This window comes from Hyperoodon ampullatus, assembly GCF_949752795.1.
Source record: "Hyperoodon ampullatus genome assembly, chromosome: 1".
In the NCBI taxonomy this organism is placed as follows: Eukaryota; Metazoa; Chordata; class Mammalia; order Artiodactyla; family Ziphiidae; genus Hyperoodon; species Hyperoodon ampullatus.
The window spans coordinates 66,565,561-66,588,836 of record NC_136914.1 but is presented as its reverse complement, the minus strand read 5'-3'; the positions used below and the strand labels follow the sequence as shown (position 1 = coordinate 66,588,836).

The following is a 23,276-nucleotide window of genomic DNA, read 5'->3' as shown; positions in this document are numbered from 1 at the left end:
AGATTAGTGCAGTAAACATTTGTGTAGTCTTCACCTAGTTTCACCACTGAGTAACAGCCTGGCATATTTGGGTTTTTTTCATTGTCACTCCATATTTATTCACAAAATTTTTTTCCTGATTTATTTGGAAAAAGTGGTGGATATTGGAATACTTCACCCCTCAACACTGAAGCGTGCATCACCTGTGAACCAGAACATGCCCCTACATAACTCACCACCATTATCACACCCAAGAATTCAGTGCTGATACAGTGACATTATCTAGGAGGCAGTGCATTTCAATCTCCCGGATTGTCCTATATATACTTTTTATAGATTTTTAAATTCTAATAAACATGTGTTTGGTTGTTATGCTGATGCTCTTAAAAAAAAACTTGGATTATAAGCTTGATTATCAGCGACTGTCAAACCTTTGTTAGAACACATTGTTATAATATAGACGTGTGTATGCACATTACTGATTGATATCCCTTAGGCAATCTTGGAGTTCTTTTATCTTGGGAGGGGCTTGGGAGATCTGCTCTTTTCTCTTTACAGAATCTGTGGTCTGAACAGTTGAGAGACCTTTCCAGTGTCCCAGTGTGGAGGTCTGCATATGTGTTCTGAAGTTCCTTGGTTTATGAAATCTGACACCTCCAAGTCTGGACATTTTAAACTGTCCTGCTAACTTCTCCTATGTACCCAGGGCTCAAATGTACCATTGCCTGGGGTGTTGTAGGTAATTCGACATAAAACAGAAAAACCAGAGGCATCTTGTACAGAGCTCAAAACCCCCTGTGGGGTCACTGGCATCCTTAGCTCTGGGCACCCTCAGAAGGGCTGACTGCTGCAGTGGGGCTGCTGAGGACCAAAGCCCAGCCAGCAGAGAGGAAGGAGGAGAGGTGTGAGCAGTGAGAGGCGAAGGGCAGGGGGAGGTGCCGCAGGGGCCAGTGCAGTTCTGCCCCGTGGAGCCAGGCCGCTCAGCTGGCCCTGGGGTCTGTTGGCTGAGGGCCTGCCTGTACCTGTGGTGGGAAGCAGCTCTGTATTGGGAATGGAGCTGGTCAGACTGGCCTTCATCCAGCTGCAGGACTGGCTCATCACTCCCCGTCCCTGAACCCCTCGCCCACTCGTGGGCTTGGAGTGAGGAACCAAGAAGAGAAGTCTGGCAAGTGCTTTGAAATTGTAGAGCAAGCAGGTGGCCCAGCCCTCAAGGTCGTCCGTCTGGGGGGTTGGCAGGCTTCTCACCACTGAGACTGTCAGATTGGCACGAGGCAGGCTGGCTCTGGGGTGGGCAAGCTCCGGATGGGGAGGGCAAAAGGAAAGGTGATGTTCCCAAGGAGGAAGGGTGCAGTGTGGGCCCACAGGGAGGGCTTCTTGGATGAGGTCAGGCTTGAGTCCTACCGGATGGGCAGGGTGGAGAACAGGCACAGCACGGGTCAGGGAGCGGAAGAGTCTGGGGCCGCTCTGGGCAGTAGGGTCTCCCTGCCCCAAAGGGGATCTCCCATAACAGGCCGGCAGTGAGAGGGCTGCTTCAGTTCTGCGTGTTTGGAGGAAAGCTTGACTTAGGATACTGAGTTGTTCTTCCTACCCTATCTCAAAAAAACAAAAACAAAAACTTTATTCTTTGCTGATAGTAAAGCATGTACATTCATGTAGAAAATTCAGTTAATGAAGAAGAAAAAAGAAAAGTACACAAAAAGTCCCAGAGGCAACCTTGTTAACATTGTGCTGGGGGAAGATGGAGCTTTTATTGTATGACAGGTATTGTGCCAAATGTTATCTCATTTCATCCTCACAAAAACCCTGGGAAGTGGGTACTTTTATTATCGTTCTTTTATGGGTGAGGCAAGCGAGGCACAGAGAGGTTAAGGAAGGTGCCCTGAGTCACACAGAATGTGCATGAGCTCGGATTCCCAGCAGGCAGGCGGGCTCCAGAGCTCATACGGGTAACGCCTCTGGGATACTGATCGCCCTTGCAGATATCTGACGCGTCTGTATACACACAGAGGCTAGGATTCAGCCTCTGAGTGGGTGATAGAGACCCCAGCCGCTGTGCAGTTGGTACGGATAGACATGGCGGTCCTGCACATCTTCTTCCCCACAGCTCCCTGTATGAAAGCCGTAGTCAGTGGCCTGGGGTTTAGAAACAGGTTTTGTCTACTTGCTCTGGTTACCTGAGGGATAGAGAGGTCAGCCCATCTGTGGGAGGTACCCAAGATAGCCATGTTGGGAAGAGGAGACAGTGGGGAGTGGAGGAGGGGATGTCCCAGCTCGGGTCCAGGGGGGCAGGTGGGGCCTGAAACTGCCCTCCCACTCCCTCCATCTGCCGTTAACCATGTTTCCTCCAGGGAGAATTGGAAAACTAGGTAATGGTGTCTGTAGTGACTTCTAGGCCATAGGCTATGGGTATTTTTTTGGTTATTTTTTACTTGGTCATCTGAGCTGCCTTGGACTCCTGTCCAAGGCATGGAACAGTCTACAGCTGATGCTTCCCTGTGGCGTTCAGGGACTGGCTGTGGACTTAGCAGGTCATAGCCAGGAGTTGCTGCCCAGCTAGATATGGGATTGGCGGGTGTTGCTGTCTGAGGGGCAGGCACTCCTGGAACCCTTTCTTGCCCCTGCCCTGGCCCGGGGCAGTTATCAGAGCCCTAGCGAGCACCTGGGTTTTCAGGGGGCACTGCAAGAGCTGGCATGGCCTCTCGGGACCTTGTTTTCCCATCTGTACAGCGGGGCTGATGGTGTCTGTTCTCGCTGGGGAGAATAAGTGTTAGGGTTAGGGGAGAATAGGTGGGCTGGTGGGTGAGGGAGATGTGGGTTATTGGGCATCTCTGTTCCACTCGTGTGTTGTATTCAGTCTCTCCTTGCTCAGATACTGGCAGGTAGGCAAGGTGAGGTTTCTTTATTCTCCAGCTGATAAGGGCAGAAACCGAGGTTCAGAGAGGGCAGCTCATGTGGTCACGTGGCCTGCACGCCTGTGTCAGAGGCAGGGCTGAAAACAGGTCTGACCCCCAGGCCAGTACCCTAACCCAGCAGCATACAGCATATGGGTCTTGCCATTCTCGTGTTCCTTCACCCAGTTATGCAGCACCTACTGCATTCGCTCTGAGAAAAGAGCAGGAAGGTGGTGACACAGGAAGCTAGGGCTCCAGATTCAGCTTTGTTTGCCCTGACTGTGTGGCTTCAGGATGTCTCTGTGGGTCGTTTGTTTGTTCAACAGTTGTTTATTGAGTACGTACGGTTGCCAGGCCCTGTGAGAGATGCTGGAATTACAGAGGTGAAAGAGGTAACACCGTGGTCTCAGGGAACTCACAGTGGGGTGTGGGAGGTGGCTTGTAAACAGCTAGTGCTAATACAGTGCACAGGTGCAGTATCCAAGTGGAGCATGGAGGGGCTCTACGAGCTCAGAGGTAGGCAGTCCTGACCCTGCTGGAGCCTCAGTTTCCTCATCTGTCAAATGGGTGTGTTGGATTACTTGATCTTTGGGCTTCCCTTGTGTTTTTTTTTTTTTTTTAATTGAAGTATAGTTGATTTACAGTGTTGTTAGTTTCTGGTGTACAATAGTGATTCAGTTATACATATATATTTTTTTCAGGTTCTTTTTCATTATAGGTTAATACAAGATACTAAATATAGTTCCCTGTGTTATATAGTAGCACCTTATTGTTTATCTGCCTTCTGTCTTTTACATTCTGTGATTCTTCATGAAAACAGTGTTATCTTGAGGGCTAAAACACACCTAGCGTCAACCGAAATTTTATGTTTAAAGTGGTCCCGGGTCAGACGGAGAGGGAGGAATCTGTTGTGTTCTATATCTGTCTTTTCACAAATGATTATTCATTCTCTGATGTGTCAGATACGTTTGTATGGCCTGGGAGTGCTTTTCTCACAAGTTGGCTTGGCTTATGGCTGTGTGCCAGTGCCAGCAGGCTTCTTATGGGTCACGGGGTAGGGGGTGGATTGAGGGCACGTGTCAGATGTGCTCCTGCAAATCTGAGCCAGTACTGAGTGTGAGCCCATTAGCTTGGCGGGCGGGGGGGGTCCCTTTCCTGGGGAAGTGGCCGCCATCCCTGTTCCCTAAGGCCATGTCTGGCCTGCGGGTGTGTCTGGTGTCTTCCTGAGTCCGGTGCTTGTGGGCACCACAAATACGGACTGTGAGAGCTGGGTGAGGTGGTCACCATGGGCCCTAGCCACCCAGCCAGGCTGCAGAAAGGGGCGGGGCTGAAGCCAGGTCTGAAGAAGGGACAGGGAGGGGGTGGGGAAGGCTGGAGAGGGCCTGTCCACAAGTCCCCCTTTCCGGGCCTCATGGGCAAGGTTGTACAGGCAGTGAGTGGCAGAGCCGGGATGACTCGTGAATCAGTGTCCTGCATCTTAAAGCTCTGCAGGGAGTGAGTTGTTCAGCAAACCAGTGTGTCATTAAGTGTGCTGCATTTTAAGGACTTTTTTCAGGGTGTCCTGTGGAGTGCTGTGTAGTGGGGACGGGAGGGGAGTGTGGGTGTCGGGCATGATCTGAGGTGGATTGCGGCTCCGTGCTCTGTCCTGTGTGTGAGCGTGGTGGTGGGGAAGGAAGGAAGGGAGAAAGGCGAGCCCCTCACATACGGACGAATCGCCCGAGGTGGCAGACACCCCTAGACTCTCCTTTCCTCCTCCTGTGAGTCCCTGCTGTGTAACAGGTCCCACCGCGCACTGCTGCAGGGAATGCAGAGATAAATAAAAGCCTCTTCCTTGGGGAGTTCTCAGCAGGACTGGATACTTCATGTGCAGCCCAGTGCACAGTGAAAATGCAGGACCCCTGGCTCGTAAATCATTAACAGTTTTAAGACGACAACAGCAGAGCATGAAGCCACGCTCAGGGCCTCGTGACTGCACAAGCCATGCACCTGTGATGGCTGGCCCTGGGCCCCAGTCTCACAGGTACAGCCAGGCCTGCTAGATGTTGGTTAGAACCATAAGGTGGTATAAGCAGGCTGATAGCAGAACAGGTAGTTTCCAGGTGGAGGGATCTGGGAGGGCTCCTTGGAGAGGTCCCACTTCAAGCTGGGCCTGGAGAGATGGCTAGGACCTTGGTAGAGGTGGTGGTGATGGTGGAAGTGGGACCATGTGAGCATAGGCAGGGAGTGATGAGTACATGGCCCATTAGACTGGCCGGAGGCCTGCATGGTGGGGAGAGCAATGAGAGGGGGGTGCAGACAGGCTGGGCCTAGCCCTTGAGGAAGACCCTTGAATACCAGCCTCAAGGCAGGCTTTCTTCTGTAGCCAGGGATTCCTGGGAGCTTGGAGATGGTGCAGAGCTGGGCCCTGGGAAACGCTCTCGGGAGGTGGCGCTCGCTGGTTTTCCAGTAGCTCGGAATGACTCTGATGTTAAGACACTTGACATTTGTTATTCACTTAATCCTCCCGAACCATTGTGAGTGAGGAAGCGAGGTACAGAGAGGTATTATGTACCTCCTCCATAGTGGCAGGTGGCAGAGCTGGGACCCTGGAGACTCGAGGTGAGTTGGGAGGTGGAAGAAGCAGTTGAGCTGGGAGAGGTGTCCCCAGGATGGTGGCAGTAGCAAGCAGTGACCGGTGAGGGGTTGTGGAGGTAGGTCAGGTGGACGTGGGCACCTGAGTGGGTCTCATAGTCAAGAGTGTCCATCAGCCGAAGACATCCTGTAGTCCTGGTGGGTGGCCATCCTGCTGCAGCTCAGTGTCAGCAGTGATGGGAGCACCCCACTCTAAGAAGCTGCTTGCCTTTTCTATGGGTGAATCCAACCACTTTTTACCTTTTGGTGTTTTAGCCTTAAACGGTCTCTGAGTTTTCCGTTTTTCTCATCATCACCATTTGGCCATGTAAAGATGGTAGTCTGTTCCTCCAGACCTTGTACTGTTTCCTTCCTGCAACTCTTGGTTCTTTCCCCCCTCCCACATTTGTTGTGGTTTTCTGCCAAATACGGTGGTTCAGGTATGGTTAGAACAGCCAAGATAGATGGAACCGACTTTCAGCGTGTCTAGTGGATGCTATTGGGTTTTGGATTTTCCTGCGCTTTTAAGATGTTCATTATCTTTGGCCCCCACCCACTGGCGGTCAGTGTGCCCCTCCCCATCGTATGTCCACTGAACCATGTTCCCAGATTTACAAACACCTCCTTGGAGGGCTGTCTTCCTATATCCTGTGCTCTAAGACCTCATGTGACAAGGTCTCATGTGACAAGTTCTAAATTCCTTGTGACCACCTTTCTTCTCCTGCCCCCCCACCCCAGGGTCAGAGGAAACAGTGCTTAGTTTCTGTCCCTCCATTTTTCTAGAGGGACAGAAACGGAGATGAATTAGCCTGCAGCTGACCCTGCCTGACCCCTTCCTGGGTCTGCAAGCCGAATCCTACACAGTCTCCCAGCCTGGTAGGTGACCTGCCAGAACTTGGTAACTCAACACTACCTTGCTAATTGTCTGCTGAGGTCAGAGCAGCCCTTGTCATCACCCGTCCACCAGAACCACAGTCCGCAACTGGGCCAACTGGTTGAGCCACTGTTCTGGGCACTCATGGGAAACAAGTGGCCTTTGTGGTGTGCCAGTGGACAGAGTGGCCATCAGCGTGGGGGAGGTGGCTGCACACGCAGGCTACCGGGCTGGGTGGGGCCCTGAGCTGGGAGGCCTACAACAGGCTCCAGTTTTCTTTTTTTTTTTTTTTGCAGTACGCAGGCCTCTCACTGTCGTGGCCTCTCCCGTTGCGGAGCACAGGCTCCGGAAGCGCAGGCTCAGCGGCCATGGCTCATGCACGGGCCTAGCCGCCCCGCGGCATGTGGGATCTTCCCGGACCGGGGCACGAACCCATGTCCCCTGCATCGGCAGGCGGACTCTCAACCACTGCGCCACCAGGGAGGCCCGGCTCCAGTTTTCTTGATGGTGCAGGGGACGGAGTTGCAGGGACTACTTCTCTCCCTTTTTGGTTGCTGTTAAAGGCAATGTTTCCTGGTGTTTTTATCGTGCCTGTATCAAGAGACTTCACTGATTCTTCTGCCTGGCCTAGGCCCAGACCCAGGAGGTTATGATCCTTGAGGGGTTGTGATCCTTCTTGGCTAGGTTTTCATCCTGTCTCCTTGAGATGCAAACACAGAGGGGAAACGAGACTTTGGAAGATTGACGTATTTCAGTTTTGGCAGTTCTTCCTCAGTTATCTTGAGGGAATCTCTTCATCACTCCCCACCAAACACAAACCCCAAACCCACATCTCAGAGGAACTTGGTCAGTATTAGGTGACTTGGTTTAATGAGGTTTAGTGCATCAAACTTGAGAGGAAGATGATTTAGTAACAGGGGCTGGAAAGGTCCTTACAGATGTCCTCGCCTCAGAATTTCATCTGCTTGAAGCACACCGATGGTGTAAAGGTGGATTTGGGCACAAGCCTGTCGTTTGAGAGTATTTAAAGAGGCTCCAGTTAATGATCTTAGAATGAAGAAGCTACTGGCCCTTTAAAGTCGTTCCAGAAGAATCGGTATTGTTAACTAAAACTGTGTCCAACAGCTTTGCCCATGAGTATTAGTAATACTTTTAACCCACTCATCTGATCCTATTCATATGGGAATATGGGAATCGTGCTTTCACTGTTGGCATAGGGGCTCTCCACTGTAAATTTTTATTTTCTTTTGCATAGTCTGTCATGTCATTTCCCTCTCCACGACCTTGTAGATCATCTGGAGGGAAACTGCTAACACTGACTGGGGCATCCACGCAGGAGCTGCAGAAGGGGGGGACTCTCTTCCCACGTGGACCCAGCCCTGTCATTTGTCTGTGATTGACAGCCAGGGGCAGAGCAAAGAGGCTCTTGCTGCATCTCACCTCCTGGTAATTCAGTTGGCTCTTCCTGCACTTTGTATTTGCTCTGTTCTCTGGTGCCCCCGACAGCCCTCCCCACCCGCCTCTCATCTTTGATGTTGTTGCCATGGACAAAAAGCTTGGAAAATGAAAGAACAGGTTGTAGACTCAGAATGTTTGCCCCCAAGGAAAGCGCATGTTTGCACAAAATCCTGTCTGACAGTTTCCATTTAAACTAAGAAGTTGGGGGCCTAGCAGGCCCTTGGAAATATGAAAATTGGCACTTTGTTGGGCTGCATGCTGATGGTAGCTCTGTATCTGAGCTCCATCTGTCACTGGAGATTCGCATTTTTCTGATGAAAATCACTGGCTGGCCACAGGCGACCTCGCCGCTGCTGTAAGCGTGCGTGCTGCGTGTCGCTTCGGAGCCTGCTTGTCTGCCCCTCAAGGTCTCCTCTTTGTGTTTCTGAAATGTGATGAAACGGAACATGCTTTTAAAAATAGATATTTTCTGGAGATGGCCTGACTGGGATTATTGGCCATGGCGGTCTTATTTCTGCCCCATGAGTCCCTTATCTCATCTTGGCTGATGGGACACTGGCAAGGGCTGCTTGCATTTTTTTTTTTCCTTTTTATTCTTAATTGTGTTTCCAAAGATATCCCTTTTGATCATTTATTTATTTGCGCACAGGCTGAAGATTCTATAGAATTCATTAACTGTTAACTTTTTAAGAATTTTTTTTCTGAGTATCAAAGCAGTAATCATTTAAAAAAGAAAAAGAAAGAAAAGATTCCAAAACTATTCATGGTAGAAAGTGGAGTTCCCTTAAGTATCTGCTGGAGGCCTGAGGGTGGGGAGGAAGGCAGTGGTCTCATACAGTGGTCCTCCGGAGGGGCAGGGCCACTCGGATCATACTGGGGCTGCTGAGTGGGTGGGGGACAGGCAGAGGGAACAGGGTTTGGCCTAGAGGCAGCTCAGGGGTAGTTAAAGTTCTCAGAGGGCTCAGAGGTCGGTACATCTGGTTCCAAGTCTAGCTGAATAATCTAGGGCTAGTTCCTTCATCTTTCTGAGCTTCAGGGTCCTTGTCTGTAAATTGAGACTGATAGCAGTACCTCTTTCCTGGAGTGCTGTGAATTTTAAGTAGGATAGCATATTCATTTGACGGTTTTCCACGGCTCTCACTGTGGATGATGTCTGTATTGGAAAGGGCTGTACAGAGCCTGGCACGGTAGCAACTGGATTAGTGTGGTAGGGCTGCCGTAACAAAGTACCACAGACTGGGGGGCTCAACTGACAGGCATCTATTGTCTCACAGTCCTGGAGGCTAGAAGTCCCTGATCAAGGTGTCGGCAGGGTTGCTTTCTCCTGAGACCTGTCTCTCTCCTTGGTTTGTAGATGGCTGTCTTCTCTCTGTGTCCTCACAGGGTCTCTGTGTGTGTGTGCCTGTCTGTGTCCAAATTTGCTCTTCTTGGAAGGCTTAGGGCCCACCCTACTGACCTCGTATTAATTTATTAGTTACCTCTTCGAAGACCCTTTCTCCAAATACAGTCACATGCTGAGATTCTGGGGGGTTAGGACTTCGACATGTGAATTTTGGAGAGGACACAGTTCAGGCCTTCACAGCAATTATCTCTATTATGCACGGTTCTGTAGTGATGAGGGGCCCTGAAGCTGGCCTTGGCACTGTCTTCAGCTTGCCACGTGACCTGGCTCGGCGTGTCTCCTCTGGACATCTGCAGAACATCAAGGCTGGGCGGTATAGGGGCCCCGTAAGCTCTGAGGATTCTGGAGTGTAACTGAAAATGGGGATCCAGTACTTACTCTTCAAGCTTTAACTAAGCATGGGCCTTGTGCACGGCAGGTACGGCGATGCCAGTGCCGGGGTTTCCTGTCGACGGGAGGACACTGGGCGTGTGCGCTGTCAGGGCTACCTGCAGATGGCCAGTGCTCCAGGAGCTGGTGCGCTTTGCTTTCGTTTGCTACACTCTGTGGTTAGGGATGTGGATTTTATTTTTTTATTTTTGCGGTACGCGGGCCTCTCACTGCTGTGGCCTCTCCCGTTGCGGAGCGCAGGCTCCGGACACGCAGGCTCAGCGGCCATGGCTCACGGACCCAGCCGCTCCGCGGCATGTGGGATCTTCCCGGACCGGGGCACGAACCCGTGTCCCCTGCATCGGCAGGCGGACTCTCAACCACTGCGCCACGAGGGAAGCCCTGGATTTTTTTTTTTTCTCCTTGCACAAAATAGTGAAATATCTTCTCTTGTTATCAAGATCAACTTTCTCTCCTGAGGAATGCCTGTGTATGAAAGATAACCCACATTTGTGCATCTGAAATACTTCTCTGATCGTCTCCCACATTTCCCGGGGCTGACTGGGGACAATTTGAAGACAGTGTGTGACCAGATTTTGCCTGAGATGGGGTGTGAGGGGGAGCTCTTCTTTCTGCATTTGAGGAAAGAGTGGCCATGGGCCCGTTTTCTGAGCGGTGGAGTAGGTGACTGGTTATGCACTCAAGCTTAAGGTAAGTGTGAGCACTGGATTTGCTGAAAGAATAGGTGTGAAACTGGAACATGGTGGACGGCTTTGTTGGGGGGGGTTTAGTGAGAAGGATGCTGGCGATGTTTCATCTTTATTTGGTGGGGTAGGGTGGCTGGCAGAAGGAACACTCACTGCTTGAGTGTGTTGGTGCAGTGGGTCTGTTGCCCAAGGCCCTCCCCCCTGCTCTGGGTGTGACAGCATTTGATGCCTGAGTGGATTTCTGCAGGTGAGTGCGTGCAGCTGTCCTTTCTGTAAAATACTGTAAAAGGTGCCTGTGGTTTCAGGAATGGACTCTTTTTCACCGGTTTCTGAAGGTCATCTTTTCAAAATCCACAAAAGCATTGTGTAAATAAGGTTGAACCCTTCCGGTGATGTCACCTTATCCAAGAGGAAGGGTGCATAAAAGTGTCCCAGGGCTCTTCTTGGTTGGGAAAATCATCTGCTTGGGGCTGGGCCTCTGAGAGCCTCCCTGAAGGGCCAAACTCTTCTTTACACTCTCTTTCTCAGGGCCTCAGAAAAAGAATAGATGGGAAGAGATCATTGTCCTTTCATTTTTCGTGAGGGCCCTTCCGGTCCTGCCTGTTTAAAGAATGTTAGAGAAACCTGTTGGGTTTTAGAGTTAGTTCTGATCAGTAATCAGTTACAGTAAGCTTGCCAAGGGCTGGGCGCTGTGAAATAGTGCTTCTGTCGGTGGGCTGGCCCTCAGGAGCCACCCAGACCAGGAGTGATGATGCATGCCTCCTTGTCTTGCCCTCGGCACACATCACTAGTCCATCCTGGGCTCCCTTCCTAGTGAGCACAGGTGTGGCCTCACACTCCTTAAACACAGCAGGCAGTTGTCAGTAGACATAGCAGTCCATTCATGTTGAACCTCTTTCCTTTCCTGGTCTAATCCAAGCCCTGCAATTCTGGTGGAGAAACCACAGCCAATCAGTGGCCTTACTTAATTAGCAGAGCATCACTGACCTTTGCCTTCTGTGTCCTGTTGCAGCATTTGGTGTGCAAATCAAATGTGTCTTTGCCTTCTGTGTCCTATTGCAGCATTTGGTGTGCAAATCAAATGTGTCTTTGCCTTCTGTGTCCTATTTCAGCATTTGGTGTGGCAGAACAGCCCCTCTAACCACTCTCTACCCCATTGCCTTCTAGAAGACTTAATTCTCTTATTCCTCCTGTCTCCCTGAGTGGGCTTTGTTTGTCTCTTCCTGAAATTCGTATTCCTTCTCCCGTCCTCACAGGTCGCACATCCTAGGATTTTGTCCTGTATATGTTTAGAGCAATACTTACTGCGTGGGTGCTGTTCAGGAAGTCCTAGATCTGGCCCTCCCCTTCCCCTCACCTTTTTCTTACCCAAGGGCTTCACATTGCCAGTGAGCCTCTCTGGGCTTGTCACTCACATCCTCCAGGCTCTGTGGGGTGACTCCAAAGTGGACTGGGTTAGCCTGAACATTGCTCCCTAGCTCCAGACTCCAGTTTCCGACCGTCAGCAGGCCACCTGCCCAGAGATTTCCTTTAGCACCTTCAGCCTGGGCCTCAGCAGTGTCTCCTCATTTCTCTTCACCAGCCTTCTTCAGTTCTGCACCTCCTTAACTGCAGTACCTTCCCGCACACCCCGACCCAGCATCCTCCTCCCATCCTCCCCACCCCTGCTGTCTCTTGTGTCACCGCTCAGCTTGCACCCCTGACCACTGGTTCAGGGGAGCCCTTGTGGGAGCATCCCAACTGTTTTCTTTACTTCCAGGTCTTCCCTCTTTCCACCTTTCCTGTTCACATGCTGGAGACAGTTTCCTGAAGCTCATGCCTGCTCTCTTAACTCCTGTGCTCAAAAATCCCAGGCATTTTTGAGTCCCAGGGCTGAGGAGCTGGGGCTTTACTTGATCAAAGTCGCTGTAGGATTGTGTGAAGCTCGGTGAGGTTTGGATCACTCTGAAGGCCCAAAGATTTTGGATTACTTTAATGGCGAGAGGGAGGGAGATAAAGCCCTTGCCTCTCCCCCTGCTGTTGGGTTTTTTTTTTTTTCCCCTCCCAATTTTTTTTTGTGGTAAAATAAACATAAAATTTACCATCTTCATCTTTTTTTTTTTTTGGTCCTGCCACATGGCTTGTGGGATCTTAGTTCCCCGACCAGGGATCGAACCCGGGACCTGGCAGTGAAAGAGCTGAGTCCTAACCACTGGACCGCCAGGGAAGTCCCCATCTTAACCATTTTGAGTATACAATTCAGTGGTTTTAAAAACATTCATAGGGCTTCCCTGGTGGCGCAGTGGTTGAGAATCCGCCTGCCGATGCAGGGGACACGGGTTCGTGCCCCGGTCTGGGAAGATCCCACATGCCGCGGAGCTGCTAGGCCCGTGAGCCATGGCCGCTGAGCCTGCGCGTCTGGAGCCTGTGCTCCGCAACGGGAGAGGCCACAACAGTGAGAGGCCCGCGTACCGCAAAAAAAAAACAAAAAAAAACATTCATAGTGTGCTACCATCACCACCATCCATCTCCAGAACTCTTTTCATCTTGCAAAACTGAAACTATACCCATTAAATGGTAACTCCCCATCTCCCCCTCCCCACCCCAGCTTCTGGCAACCACTCTTCTACTTTCTCTCTCTAGCATTTTGTCTGCTCTAAGTACTTCATGTAAATGGAATCAAACAGTTTTTGTGTCTCTGTGACTGGCTTATTTCACTTAACATAATGTCTTCAAAATTCATCCACATTATAGATACATGTCCAAATTTCCTACCTTTTTAAGGCTGAATAATATTGTATGTAGACATCACATTTTGCTTATCTTTTCATCTATCAATGGACAGCTGTGTTACTTATACATTTTAGATATTGTGAATGATGCTGCTAAGAACATGGGTATAGGATTATCTCTTTGAGACCCTCCTTTCAGTTTCTTGGGGTATATGACCAGAAGTGGATGTATTGGATCGTATAGTAATACTGTTTTTGATTTTTTTGAGAAAAAAAAAATTTTTTTTTTTGAAAAAATGTTTCCACAGTGGCTGTACCATTTTACCTTCCCACCAGTAGTGCCCAGGGGTTCCAATTTTTTTTTTTTTTTTTTTTTTGCGGTACGCGGGCCTCTCATTGTTGTGTCCTCTCCCATTGCAGAGGCTCTGGACGCGCAGGCTCAGCGACCATGGCTCACGGGCCCAGCTGCTCCGCGGCATGTGGGATCCTCCCAGACCGGGGCATGAACCCGTGTCCCCTGCATCGGCAGGTGGACTCTCAACCACTGTGCCACCAGGGAAGCCCAAGGGTTCCAATTTTTCCACATCCTCACCAACACTTAACTGTTTTCTGGCTTTTTGACAGTAGCCATCCTGAGTGGTATGAGGTAGCATCTTATTGTGTTTTTTTTTTAATTAATTTATTTTATTTTTGGCTTCATTGGGTCTTCACTGCTGTGCGTGGGCTTTCTCTAGTTGTGGAGAGCAGGGGGCTACTTTTTGTTGCGGTGCACGGGCTTCTCATTGCAGTGGCTTCTCTTGTTATGGAGCACGGGCTCAGTAGTTGTGGCTCACGGGCTCTAGAGCACAGGCTAAGTAGTTGTGGCACAAGGGCTTAGTTGCTCCGCGGCATGTGGGATCTTCCCTGACCAGGGCTCAAACCCATGTCCCCTGCATTGGCAGGCAGATTCTTAACCACTGTGCCACCAGGGAAGCCCCTTATTGTGGTTTTGATTTGTATTTGCCTGATGACTAGTGATACTGAGCATCTTTTCAGGTGCTTATTGGCCCTTTGTATATCTTCTCTGGAGAAGTCTCTCAAGTCATGCCTGTTTGTGAATCAGTTTTTTTTCGTTGTTGAGTTTTAGGAGTTCCCTATACTGATGTTAATTTCTTATCAGATATGCAATTTGCAAATATTTTCTCTGATTCTGTGGGTTGCCTTTTTACTTTGTTGACAGTGTCTTTCCATTCACAAATTTAACAATTTTCATGAAGTCCAGTATGTCTGTTTTTTCTTTGGTTGCTGTGTCTCTGGTGTCATATCCAAGAAATCATTGCCAAATTCAGTGTTTTGAAGCTTTGCCATGTATTTTCTTCCAAGAGTTCTATAGTTTTATTTTTAAAATTAATTCAGTCATTCATTTTGGGCTGCGTTGGGTCTTCGTTGCTGCGTGCTGGCTTTCTCTAGTTGCAGCACGTGGGGGCTACTCTTCATTGCGGTGCGCGGGCTTCTCATTGCGGTGGCTTCTCTTGTTGCGGAGCACAGGCTCTAGGTGCGCAGGCTTCAGTAGTTGTGGCTCGCAGGCTCTAGAGAGCAGGCTCAGTAGCTGTGGCGCACGGGCTTAGTTGCTCCGCGGCATGTGGGATCTTCCCGGACCAGGGATCGAACCCGTGTCCCCTGCATTGGCAGGCGGATTCTTAACCACTGCGCCACCAGGGAAGTCCAGTTCTGTAGTTTTAGCTTTTATCTTTAAGACTTTGATTCCTTTTGAGTTAATTTTTGTATGTGGTGTTAGATAAGTATAAGAAATTCATCCTTTTTGCATGTGGATATCTGGATGTCCCAGCATAATTTCTTGAAAAGACTGTTCTTTCCTTATTGGATAGTCTTAGCACCTGTCAAAAATTATTTGGCCATTATGCAAAGGTTTGTTTCTGGGCTCTCTGTTCTGTTCCATTGGTCTGTATGTCTGCCTTTAAGCCAGTACCACACTATTTTGATTAGTGCAGCTTTGTCACCAATCAGAAAGTATGAGTCCTCCAGCTTTATTCTTCTTTTCCAAGATTGTTTTGGCTCTTTGGAGTTCCTTAGTATGTGGCCAGACGAGGGAGAGCCCAGGCCCATCCAGTTTCTGATCCCATGCCCTTTCACTGTACAGTCACTCTGTACCTCCCATCCCTTGGCAGGGGTCTTAGTAGGTTTAAACTCGGCACGGATATTGGGGCGGGAGAGGTAAGCGGTTCTCTGTGACCTCAGAGTCCTGGGGACACAGACTGAGTTGCCTTGGTGGTGAGTAATAGTCAAGACACCACACAGACCATGTAAGGGGGCAGTGCTGCTGCTGTTGAGGGAAGCGGGGGCAGAACAGCAGCTCACTGCTGATGAAGACAAGACCTCTCCTTTGCAGTGGCCCTCTTTGGCCTTTGTGGACTGAATGTCCCCGACCTGTCCAGCCTGGGGTGTCATGTCCTCGCCTACTTTCCGGTCTGACCCTGGGGCCTTTGCACTTGCTATTTTTCTACCTGGAACAGTCCTCCTCCGGCACTTTGCTTCCTCCAGACTCCTTCAGGTCTCTGTTCAGAGAGACCTCCCCTGGCCCTTGTAGCACAGTAGCCACCTCTCCACCCCGCCCCACTCACCCTGCATTTTACTCGGCTGTAGTGTTCTTCACAGCACTTACTACCTGATGCATTTTGCATTTGTGTATTGGTTTATTTCTCTCCCACCCGCATTCCTCTGAGCTCCATGAGGGCAGGGACTCTGTCTTGTTCTCTGCTGCATCCCTAGTTTGTTCACTAAGCATTTGGTGGCGGAATGGACTTTGTGTTCCCAGGGCAGACATGCCTACCAAGGGGTGGTGTCTTGTGCAGAGCGCTGTCACCTTCATCTTTCTTGAAGGGCTGACCCATGCCCATGTTATGTGCAGGTGGCGGTGAGGGTCATGAGAAGGTTGGGGCGTGGCCTGGTGTTATCCCAGCACACAAGCCAGTGAGCACTCTGGCTTGTTCTGTTTGAATCAGAGAACAAGAGACCCGGAGGAGAGGTGGGCTGGCTTGGAATTGGCCGTGGCCAGGTGGAATGGTGGAAGGGGAGAGGAGGCCTCCTTATCCTGAGCGGAAGAAAACAAAGGCATAGCAAGGCTGGATTCAGATATTGGGCAGGGACACTCATGGTTGAGGGTCAGATAACAAGAACAAGAGCTAGCGTTTATGGAGCGCTTGTCCGTGTGCCTGGTTCGGTCCTCATTCAGTTCTCATAGCCCATCATTCTTCCTATTTCATAAACCAGGAAAGGAGGCGCAGAAAGTGCAAGCAACTTGCTCAAGGTCACGCAGCTGTTGGTGGCAGGCCTGAGCCCAGGTGGTGTGGCCCAGAGCCTGCACTGGTACCAACACCTGTGATGGTGGAGGGCAGCACATGCTGCTTGGTCGCAGTCCGTGCAGGAGGAGGTAGCCTTTTCTCCCTTTACTGAGTCATGGAGAGGGAGTCCAGATGGAGAGCAGGAGGGAGCCAGTCTGTCGTGACTCCTGGTGCTGGTCAGAAGTTTATTCCAGGGCACATGCGCCCACCGGGGGATGTCTGGCTGCAGGATTAATGGAAGCCTGGCTGCCTGTGCTGCTCTGTTTCCTGTCCCATCTCGGTGTGTCCTCTTTGCTGCTATGCTAACGTCTTGAGCTCTTGTGAGGGTAGCAGGGCAGTGACACTGCGGCCGGTCCCTCCTGCACTGTCATCTGTTTTGGGGGTGCCTGTCAGGTGTGGATGTGTTCATTGATGATGAACACGCCCCCCTACATCGTTGCATTTTAGTAGGAGACTCTTGAAGTCTGTCCCAGTCTCCTCCCCACCCTCTAGGGCATAAATGACGGCCTCCCTCCCATGGAGCCCTACAGACCCTGCTTTGGGCTACCTCCTGGGCCTTCTAGGTCAGGTGACAACTGTCCCCCAGCCTGGCCAGGAGGCATCAGCCTCCCTGTGCATGTCAGGGGGAGGATGCTTTCCCCCCTTGAGGTGGGCGTGTCAGCTGCTTGAAGCAGGACTTTCTTGATTGATGCGGCAGGCTTCGTGGCTGCTCCATTCCAGGGCCACGGAATTTCACCCCCTGCTTCCTGAAGTATCGGGGGGCTTGTCAGCCTCCAACTGTGGGTCTCAGTGTCCACAGTCTGGGGCCATGTTGTTAAAGGGGAGGAAGCTGAGGCCCTAGGGAGGGGCATGGCTGCACTGAACCGTGATTCTGCAAGAGGGCTTCCCAGCAGCCAAAGGAGCCACCCTCCCAGCACCTCCCGAGATCCACAGAAGCCGGGGCAGTGAGCTCAGCACATAGCACTTTTCACCCTCTTGCCTCCTTCTCATGTCTGTGGCTCACGGGGTCGAGAGTCTCTGTACCCAGCACGGTCATGGGCGTTGGGGTGGGCAGGAAGTAGCAGCATGTGTCAGGGCCATAATGCCATGGCTCACCCCTCTTTCTTTCTTCCCACTTTTAGTCCCCAAGCCCCACTCAGCTCACAGTGTCTGTTGAGTGTCTCGGTGTGGGGAGGAGCACAGGGAGGGGAAAAGCCTACGCTGGGAGCTCCAGGTTGGGAGGCTCTGGGCAGGGGTGGCCCTGCTCTAATACTTCTCACTTGCACAAGTGGATGGGTTCTGCCTACATCTCCTCCAGGCTGATCTGGCTTCTTGGTGCTTGTCCAAGTCCACCGTCCTCCAGGACCAGCTCCAGGACCGTTCCTCCATGAAGTCCCCCCGGACTGCTAGACCTTTAGAGCCGGGCAGCAGTGTTGTGTATAGGGGTCAGGAGCACAGGCTTTGGGCCAGACTGCCTGGGTTTGTATCCTGTTCGCCCCCTTAGTGGCTCTACCATGACCTTAAGCAAGTTACTTAATTTTTCTAACCCTTAGTTTCCTCCTCTGCACAACCGGCATAATGACAACCTCAGGGTTGGTGTGGGAATTAACTGAGACAACATATGCAGAGTCTAGTACATCCTGGCACTTAGTAGGGCTCAGTGCCTATTAGCTGCTGCTATTATTATTTCTGGTATTGTTGTTGTTAGTGCCATACGGTCTAGCAGTTTGTCATCGTGGACTATGCAGCCTTGTCACTCTGGTGGACAGCTTTCTGAAAGACAGCTTTCAATTTGGGTAACCAAAGGATTGAGGACAGCAGGGTTGGAAGGTCTGGTTTGACTGTAGGAGCAGCAGCTAACACTTTCAGCACTGGCCATGCCAGGTGCTGTGTCAAGCCCTTTTCATATTAACTCAGTTGATCCTCCGTGGGGTTAGTACTCCTATTGTCCCATTTTGCAGATAAGCACATGGAGGCAGGGAGAGGCTGAGTGACTTACACAAGGGTACACAGCTGCTAAGTGGCAGAACCCAGTAAGAGTTGAACCCAGGCAGGCTGGCAGCCTGTTAGTATTCTAGTCACTGATGCCTTGATTTGCAGACTAGGGCCACGGGCTCAGAGAGGGGAAGGGACTTCCACAGAATCTCACAGCAGGTGAATAGCCTCCTGAGCCCCTGGCTTGTCTTCTTTCTACGGCTCGCAGGGCTCAGCCACGTGCCAGGACCCCGATGGACACGTGTGGGTACTAGAGTGACTGGGCACCCTCAGCCGTCCGAGGGTGGTCAGCTCTGAGCTGGAGGATGGTTCTGGGGTGGGACAGGTGGCCTGGTGGTGACTGCCCCCCCCGCCCCCACCATCCAGGCAGCACCTCCCCGCCCTGTCGCACAGCCCCCAGGGAAGAGCGGCTTGCTTCTCCCTCCTTCCCCGGTGCTCGCGGGAGGTGCATGTCCTCCCAGCGCCCAGAGCTGTCTCAGGGCAGTGCCACGGGCTGGAGCACAGAGAGGACTCTGCGTGCTGGCTGGAACAAGCCCCTTAAGCGTCGTGGTTTCATGGGGAGGAAGTGTGAGTCACTGGGGCCTTTACAAGCCCCAGGTGAATGGAGGGGTGTGTTAGGGGCCCCGCAGCCATGGGATGGGGCCTTGGAGGGCTGGGTGTTCTGTTATCGCTTGGTTGATTTTACTGGAAGTTCTTTGAAGTGGTCTCCATGACCCAGTGGGGCTGAGTCACCGAGTAAACACAATTAGCAGGGGGCGGCCTTTTGGGAACAACGCAGACAATGCTTGTGGCCCAGGCCAGTCCCAGAGAGTCTGCCAGCTCTCTCCCAGGGCTTCTGCCATGGCTTCCATGTACATGCCACCTGCTGGCTCGGGTCAGCCTTGGTACCTTGCTTTCAGTCCCCGCTGTGGGCTTGTTGGAAATAGAGTCTAAGGCCCCGCCCTAATCTGCCCAGTCAGAATCTGCACCTTGACTGGGGCTTCAGGTTATTGCTATGGTAGAAAACCCCCTGTATCATCACTCTGCTTCACATGGCCATGAAAACCTGGGCTCCTGTTCTGCTCTCTTTTTCTTTTTCTTTTTCTTTTTTTTTTTTTAATATTTATTTATTTGGCTGCGCTGGGTCTTAGTTGCAGCGTGCGGGATCTTTTTGTTGAGGCATGCGGGACCTAGTTCCCTGACCAGGGATCGAACCCGGGCCCCCTGCATCAGGAGTGTGGAGTCTTAACCACTGGACCACCAGGGAAGTCCCTCTGCTCTCCTTTTCTGGAAACGTTTCCCAATCATATGACTTTCTCCGGGTCCTCTCTGGACCTCTGCACAGGCTTGTCTGAGTTTGTGGTGACGGTCCTGAGTGGCAGTGCCCTGCTGCCCTGTGGGGCTCGGGGGGAGGCAGTGGGAGCAGAGGAGGCTGGCCCTCGTTCACCCAGGCCTCTGTGTGTGTGATGTGCAGGGTGTGCATTAGGGCCCGGGTCGGGGTGCAGGTGCCTTCAAGGGAGCTCCCACATGGTCAAGGGTGAGGGGCTGTGCAGGGCAGGAGAGCGTGCGCAGTGAGATGGGACCTCTGTCAGGCTCCAGATTGGATTGTGAAATCCCAGGGGTAGATTGACGACCGTCCCACCTCTCAGAAGCCATCGCTTTGAAAGGATACTGCGTGACTTCGGAGGAAAGCGACTCTTTTTGCCTTTTCCCGACAGTCCTGACCACACAGGCTTTTTAAGACAACAATAGCTGCAGAGACAAAGCATAACCAAGACAGCGTCGTCTTCGGGCCTTTTTTTTTTTTCCCTGAATGACGTCTAAGGCCCTGGGAACATCGTAGAAACTGGGCCTTGTCCAATTTTAACCGTTCCCTGGCACCGCAAGTCCCCACCCCGCCCCCAGCTCCTAGGAGCCCTGCCAGCTGACTCAGGGGAGGTAATGCCCAGAGATGCCGATAGAGATGTCACACCGCCCCCCGGGTCAGGCCCAGAGCCCTGTCAGGATGTGGGGGACAGGGAAGGGGACCAGCGCGTGTCGGTTGGCCAGTTGACTCCTCCCAGCCAGGGGGGAGGTGGGAGGAGAGAGAGAAGGGTGTCTGCCAAGTTTAATTAACAGTGGAAACTTGCCACGGGGGAGGAGAGGGATGATTTGAAGGGGAGGGGCGGTTTACTGGAAGATGGGGCGCTGCTGATGCCAGTAGTGAGAAAGAGGTGAGGCGTTGTGCAGGGAGCATCCGCCAGAGTGCTGGCTGTGGTGTCGCGAGCAGGGCTGGGCTGAGCTCACATCTCAGAGGTGTGAGTGGGACGGTGTATTTGTGCCCGCTTTTCTGAGCAGGCGTCTTTCAAAAACAATCCACCAACACACCAGCCGGCTAGCCTTCCTTGCCCTCACATAACAACAATGAAAAATTATTATTATTATTATTTTTTTTTTGTGGTACGTGAGCCTTTCACTGTTGTGGCCTCTCCCGTTGTGGAGCACAGGCTCCGGACGTGCAGGCTCAGCGGCCACGGCTCACGGGCCCAGCCGCTCCGCGGCATGTGGGATCTTCCCGGACTGGGGCACGAACCCATGTCCCCTGCATCGGCAGGCGGATTCTCAACCACTGCGCCACCAGGGAAGCCCACGAAAAGTTATTAAGAAAATGGCAGTTGAGTTTAAAACACAGGCATTGTGTTACATTCTTGTTTTTTGGAGATACCGATGGATTGGCTGAATTGCACCTGACTTTATTTCATGGATTTTTATGCAGTGCTTAATGTTCATGATATGGAAAGAGAGATGCTTTGAGAAGTTTGTGATGCTCATTGTTGAGACAAAAACGCAGAGATGTGGAAGGGGCAGCAAGATGAGTAGCGTGGATTGAACTTAAATACAGGCGATATCTCACTGAACACTGCTTACTTATTTTTTAGTAGGATCAAGGACTTTCAGGGCTGCACGGGGTTTTCTGGTTCCGTCTCCTTTCCTATGATGTGCGGGTGCCACCTCTGATATCTCTGCCAGGTGTGCATGGAGTGAATGCATGTGTCGTGGGAGCCCCCCGCCACCCAGGTCTTCTCAGACCAAGGCAGCACTGACCGTTAGGCCCCCTTCCTGACCTGCACCCACCAGCTGTGTCAGGGCTGCTGCCGTAGGCCAGTCGAACAAGTTGCATCCCTTCGGATAGTCCTGCCCACTCCCCGAGCCTTCCTCTTCCATCCACGCCAGGCACCCAGAGGTTCTTAAGAGGTTCTTGGAAAATGTGATAATGAGGCCACTGGCCATTCCTGGCCACTGTCCCACTTCTTGCCATCACCAAGGTCCCTTTTTCTGGTTTTCTTTCTTTTCCTCTCTCCTTTCATCTCTCTGTCCCTCTGGTGGGTACACCAGCCAGCTCCTCTGCATGCTGACTCTTATGCCAGGGCTGTCTGTTTCCCTGACCTCTATGCGGTCTTCATCTTTCCCCCGACACCTTCCCCTTCCCTTCGGGGTCTCCCCTGTCCCCTGGTGCACTGCTCCCTCTCCCCCGTCCATGAGTTTCCCTCCTCCTCTCCCTCTCCCCTGCTTACCCCATCTCTTTATCTCTTTTCTTTCTTTCCTTCCTTCCTTCCTTCCGAGGGTGTGCAGGTGTAGGGTAGCTAGTCAAGAGTTGAGATCGGAGAGAACCCCTTAAATTTGACCCCGCATTTCTGGTCCTGGAGCCCAAGGTCTCATTAGTTCTCGGCTGCTTTCTGACACCAAAGCCCTAAGCCTCATTCAAAGGCTTTATTGCAAAAATCTCATCTCTGGCTCACTCACTCTGCTCAGTACACACAACTTCATTGTACAGTTCTTTCGGTTCTAAGAGCAAAACATTGCCTTCTTCCCATCGTCTTGTTTTATTTGACCCACCATCTCTGCATGTTGTGCTTTTTTCGACTCCCATTCAACCTCTGGGTTGGGGTTCACCTGCCCTCTTAACTTCTGTGTCATCTGTAGTCTTGATAAGCAAAGCACAGCTTTGTTTCCATTAATCATGGAAAATGTAATCTCTGAAATGGGACAGGGGAGGAAAGGACCTTGTGAGCCATCTGGTTGAACCCCTTCATGTTACAGACTGATAAACAGAGATCCAGAAAACTGAGGCCACTGGCCAGCCACTTGCACGTGGACGAGAACTGCACTCAGAGCTGGGTTTCTTGACCCAGAGGTTTTTCCTGATGCCGGGCAGGTAACAGCCTGGCTTTGAAGATATTTGAATGCAAACCAAACCGTGGTGGTTGTGTGGCTGCCACCAGGAGTTAATAACAAGTGTCAACACCTCCCCCCACAAAACAAAACAAAACATGGGGCTCCCTGGTGGCACAGTGGTTAAGAATCCTCCTGCCAATGCAGGGAACACGGGTTCGATCCCTGGTCCGGGAAGATCCCACATGCCGCGGAGCAACAAAGCCCGTGCACCACAACTACTGAAGCTCATGTGCCTAGAGCCCGAGCTCTGCAACAAGAGAAGCCACCGCAATGAGAAGCCCTCACACCACAACGAAGAGTAGCCCCCACTCGCTGCAACTAGAGAAAGCCTGCGCACAGCAATGAAGACCCAATGCAGCCATAAATAAATAAATATTTAAAAACAGAAAACAAAAATCAGAAAACAAAACAAAAAACAAAACATGTTACTCCCTAGCTTTGGTGACAGTGTGATTGCTTATAATTCTATCAGTAATTTTTAAGAAGGGGGCAGCCACTGCCTAAATCATTAAGGACTGAGCTTGAATACAGTTAGAACCTAAGAGCAGAACAGCCAGGCACAGAGAACGAAGAGTTCACAGATGTTTAACTTAGGCTCTGTTACCCTCTATGCGGAAGCCAGAATCACGCTGATACAAATCTGTAGGAAATCCCCAGACCCCTTGTTGCCCTGGGGCATGTTGCTCCCTTGCTGAGGCCTTCCCCAGGTGTCCCAATAAGAAGCCAGCTGGCTGACTCCAAGCTCCCCTCTGCCCGTGCGTAGATC

The 23,276-nt window shown here is 51.4% G+C and overlaps 1 protein-coding gene across 3 annotated transcripts in view; it reads left to right on the top strand.

Moving 5' to 3' along the window:
• The window catches only part of DLG5 (discs large MAGUK scaffold protein 5), a gene marked incomplete at both ends in the record, with an annotated part of 121,181 nt that overhangs the window by 23,803 nt on the left and 74,102 nt on the right, over window positions 1-23,276 (top strand). The gene's annotated exons all lie outside the window — the stretch shown is intronic.